This window comes from Tinamus guttatus, unplaced genomic scaffold, assembly GCF_059628265.1.
Source record: "Tinamus guttatus ecotype Peru unplaced genomic scaffold, ASM5962826v1 Tinamus_guttatus_pri_ptg000185l, whole genome shotgun sequence".
NCBI lineage: Eukaryota > Metazoa > Chordata > Aves > Tinamiformes > Tinamidae > Tinamus > Tinamus guttatus.
The window spans coordinates 415,059-420,367 of record NW_028288719.1 but is presented as its reverse complement, the minus strand read 5'-3'; positions in this window follow the sequence as shown (position 1 = coordinate 420,367).

Below are 5,309 nucleotides of genomic sequence, written 5' to 3'. Positions count from 1 at the left end.
TGTGGCGTTTAGGCCGGGCTCGTGCCGCGGTGTCTGTATCCCGTTTCTCCCCGAGGAACCGTTCCCGCCGTGTCTGACTGTGACGGGAAGGCTCCGCGAGGTGCGAGCGCGCGGGATGGGCGGCCCCAGCTCGGGAAGGGGGCGGCGCTCGTGGCCGTGGCGGGACGGTGACGGTGCCCAGTGACGGAGGGATCCCCTCGATCCCTAGGGAATCCTGCAGGGATGCGCGGGGATGGGGCTGGGCTCCGCGCCTGCCCGTGCCTGCTGCCGAGGGCTCGCACTGAGCTCCCCACCTGTGCCCAGGGCGCCCGTTCCTGGCTGTGGAAATCATGGAAATCCACGGGCTGATCGGAGTGAAAGAATGAACTTTGTGTTTCAGTGGGCAGCAAATACTTAGGGGAGATGATGGAATAGTGCATACGCTATTGTAGTAAGTGAATCTGTTTTAGTGTGATATTAATGTACAATGACTTGATTTACTGCAGTTCTTGTTGTTACATAATTTAATCCCAATCTTGGAATAGCAGATTGCACAACAGAGTGGTATTAGTATTTAAGGTTAGTACTTACCTCTGCTACCGGACTGATGCGAGTAGATAGTGAATGACTTGTATGTTGTTTAACTGTAGGCATTGGTTTATGAAGATCTTTGAGGCTTTTTTGAGAACTTTACGTATACATAGTAATATATGTAAATATGATATATAACCGTGTACAATTCAGAAGACTATATACAGTGCAGCCTTTACATAAGTTGCCTGAGGAAACTCAGCAGGCTCTTGAGGGCGCAGCTATCGCACTTCTGACTCCTGCTATGTTTACGCCCTCGGCTTCTCTTGTTGCTTTTGTGGCTCTGTCCAACTCGTGCAGCAGGGTCTTCACGTCACCGCACGGGGTGACGATGGAGCCCTAAACATGCAAAAATACTTGGGGATGCAAAAATACTTGGGGATGATACAACTGCGTCTTTGAAAACAAGGCCATTACCTCGGCAGTCAAGCTCACGCTTGGTACTGGCACTCAGTGCTTAGCCAGTTCTCTCACGGTAGGTGACAAAGCGGTGCCTCCGCGCGGCGGGCGCAGGGCGGGCGCCGCGGAGCCTCCTGCACGGCCCCGCGCCGGGCGTCGCATCCGGGGCAGGCGGCGCGCGGGGACGGTTGGCGGTGCTCAGACTGGTGCAGCCTTCTGTTAGATCATGTGTGTGCGGATTCTGTGTGGATTCAGAGGAACAAACCGCTGCTCTACATTCCTTCTTCAGTGACTGCCCTGAAATTCTTCTTTCCTTCCTCCCTGCTTCATACATTCTAATGAACTCTTCACTTCAATGTTTACATTAAGGATGAAATATCCTTTACACTTTTTTATTGGCAAATTTCATGGTCTATTTTTTTTTTGAATCTTGATCAAATTTGTTGGGATTTCCAGGATTTTTTGCTCTTTTTTTTTGCTTATTTTCTAAATTAAATAACAAGTTCCTGAAGATGGCAATGTGGTTGAGATCTCTTGTACATACTTAGCACAGTACCTAGAATATGAGCTTGTACTGTTGTTCTGTAAAGAGGGTGAATAGAAATTATTGTAAAGCGTTGGGAAAAGTATAGTATTGTATTTGTAACAATATTGTTCTTTGTAAACACTTAACTCAATGATCTCTATATATAAATATAAATATATATAAAAAATATATGTGAGCCTGGAATGTTGATACTGCACACCTACTGAATGTAATTCCGCTGATGTTTTTGCCACAGGTCCCTGATCTCTATCATAAGGCTGCAGTGGTTTGATTTGGGGAGGGAGTGGAAGAGGAGTTGGTTTTTTTCGTTGTTGTTGTTGCGGGGAGGGGGTTCTGGCCAGCAATTCTGTTGTGATGTATTTACTGTGCTACATTCCTTTATTTAACAGAGCGCTAATGTCTGTAAGATTTGCAACAATAAAATACAAAACAAAAATACCTCAGATGAGGCTGAGCGTTTGCTGGTACTAGCCTAGGGTTTGCCTTGCTGACACTGAATGCATGAATGCTTGGAAGGTATTTTCTCTTTTTGTCACTTAGTTTGAAGTAATAGTATATGTATGTTTGCAAATGTGAACCAGTGCTATTAACTTCATTTTTAAAACAGCATTATTTTCAGGTAATAAATGAAACAGCTGCTCCTAAATGAAACTTACTCCGTATCTTAGGTTGCATTCTAGTTTTTGCTTTGTGAATCATCACTGTGCTTGAGTCTTCCAAAAACACATTATTGAAAGACACCTTCCATATGACATAAAGTCATTTCATTGACTATCATTCATGGATTATCTTAAACATGCTTTTTTTCATAAGTGATATGTTACTAAAAATACTTCTGATTGTCCTACCAGCTTTATGAGCTACCCTATGTTCAAAAGATAAACATCTTCCCTCCACCCCATTTCCACGTGCAGGCTCATTTGCCTTCCAGGTGGCTTCAGGAACCAGTGACTCCCTTCACCAGCAGCGCTCAGGCTCTGCTGGGTCTTTCAGAATAAATCACACTGATGACCCTGGAAGGAATATGACAAATCCAGAAATTATAGTGTGAAAAAAAGAAAAGAAAAAAAAAAAGGTGCGGGTGGGAGACTGGTTCTAATCAAAGAGATTTTTTTTTTTTTTTTGGTGGGGGGAGAAGGAAGCGGGGGGGACGGGTAAGTAAATGAAAATACCTTTGTTGCCAAGGGCTGCCCTGGCATCTGCTGTGCAGAGCTTGTTTGCAGAAGCTGGTGTACAAGAATTGCTCTTCCTCAGGAAGGCTTGTGCTGTGCTGGTTTGGCACAGTATGAAGCTGTGGTGATTAAAGTTAGCTGCTAAACGTCTTGTACCTCTTGAAACTGGTGCATGTTTTGGAACTGTGGGAATAATATTAAATGTGCTTAGTGTCCTTTTTATTATCTCTTTCTAAGATTCCACTTATGACTGGAAAATGGGGGAAACCTTGGCTGGATTGCTGCTTCTAAATCTGTGTATCTCAATGCCTTAGGGTAACTTGATTTAAACTTGCTACGTCATTTTGGATTGTTGGTGAGTTTTTTTTCCCCCAGATTTGCAATATTGTTGTTCTGTTTAGTACTGGTAAAGAAGGCTATCTGGTATCTTGGAAAACCGTTTAGCTTGCAAGAGGATTGTTTTGTGGTAGACTTGTTTCCAGTCCTCCAGTATTTCATATTCTCTGGGTCACCGTGCCAGAGAACAATAATAGTCACCTGTCAGAAACGGGGTCGTGAATTCGTGGCAGTGTTGGGCGTTTGGTGCTGGGCCTTTGGGACGGGTGGTAGATGTATCTAAAGCCCTCCAAGGTATCGGGAACGTGGTTGTGCTGTCCCGAGCCAGCAGGGCTGCCGAGTCCCTGCGCCTGGCTGGAGAAGGGAGCGCCTGGGAATTCTGCCATGGAAAAAGCTGCAGGCAGGTTCCGTCAGCACCCGTGGAGCACAGTGAGTTACACGAGGTGTGCGGGGACAGACCGGCTCCCCACCTGGCTGGAAGGGCCTTGGCCTGTTGGTGCCTTCTACCCCCTTGCGCTGCCTCTTCTGCCTCTGGAGCCAGAGCTGGTACGTGCAGAGCACCCTGGCCATGGACCCGCATGGCAGCTTCTGTTGTCATCTTGTTTTTCTCCGTGTCTTTTAAAGCATGAATGGCTGGTTCAGCAGTCTTTGTTTTTGACAGCTCTCCAGGGGAACAGTTTACCTAGACAATAACTTGATTGATAACGTTCTGTACGTAATTGTGTTTTACAAGTCCTTGAGTAATTACCCATCTATTTGAAATTAAGGGCTATGATAAGCAAATAAATTATTGAATTAATTTCTTTTCCTTTTACCTGAAGCATTTACCTGCCTTTTGAAACACATTAATTCAGGTTAGCCCCATTCCACATGGATGGTAAACAAGTGAATTCTGATCAGATTTTTCAAAGCTTAAATTTACCCTGCACCCCTAGAACCAGGGACCTTGCAGACCCTTCCCCAGTAAGGCACGGGGAGCTCTACTGGATGTAAAACCAGTCATGAGCTGTTAAAAGCTACTGGTAGCAGTCTGCACAGCACGGGGGGCATAGTTGTTGACAACCCAGTTTTAGAAGGGCAATAATAAACTAGGAAAAGAAAGTTAATATTAAAGATCAAAAAGTACTGCCACTTAAGGTGCATATAAAAGGAACTTAATTGTAATGGAGTTTTTAAAAAACTAGCAGCACTGAGGTAAGAGCTACCACAGTGAAGCAGTGGGTTCTTGGGATGTTCTGTTTTTCATTTGTTTTGCTTTGTCCCTCCCACTTTCCTCAAGATTAAAAAAACCACATTTTTTACTGGGTGTGTTCTTTCTTCTGATGATCAACATGGCCATGTGCCATATAATATTAAGAGCCCTAGTATATGTGCCTTACCAGACAGAAGAAAAATCCACCAGTTTCAAAGTAGAGAGAAACATTTTATTTTACTCAAGTTATCATCTGCATGAAACAAACTACATTAACAGTTTCTGCTTCATAAAAAGCTTAATCAAAAATCACTTTAAATCTTCATGTTTTTCAGTAGGAAATAATTGTTTAATAATTGTTAGATGAAGCTTTGTCTCTAAAGTAACAAAAGGCTATTTGCAGAAGGCTATGAGTAGTTTTGGAAATAATCACCGTGTGCCTGATCCCAGCCTTTGGAAACACTTCAGTGTGTTCCAGGTCAGCAGCAAACAGAGCTGGACAAAGGAGCTGCAGCAGCAGCTGGAGCCCCCGGCTGGTGCGTTACCTGCAGCCAGGGAGCCGCAGCCCGCGGTGGCTGCGGTTGCCAAAGCCAAGTCAAGGGTAGGTGACTGTGCGAAGGGTACGTGCTGTCAGCATGGATGGCTGCTGATACATAGGAAGCACCTCTAGTAGGAAGAACACTGCTAAAATCGAGCAAGCAACAGTGATTTACACGGTAAGAGCACGGGCATGGCCCCCAGCCCTGCTCCTCCGTGAGGTACGGCCCGCGCGCAGGCCTCGCTCTTCTCGGCCCGCCTCCCGGGAGCCAAGGCACAGAGCCCTCTGCCCCAGCTGTGGCAAAATCAGTATCAAAATCCATTCAATGCTAAGGGCTGAGAGACTGAAAAGGTGCAAAGCAGCAGTACTACCTCACAAACATGGTAACTGCACCTGGGCAGCCCATTTTAAAGGCCACCTTGGAAAGTGATTAAAAGGTTTTGTAGAATGAGCTTCCCCTTAAGAGTCTGAGCAGCAGGGTAGGAAAAAATGCACTAGTGACACGTTCTTCCAGCTACTTGTCAGAGATGACTTTCCCGTGGAGCAGGTATGCCT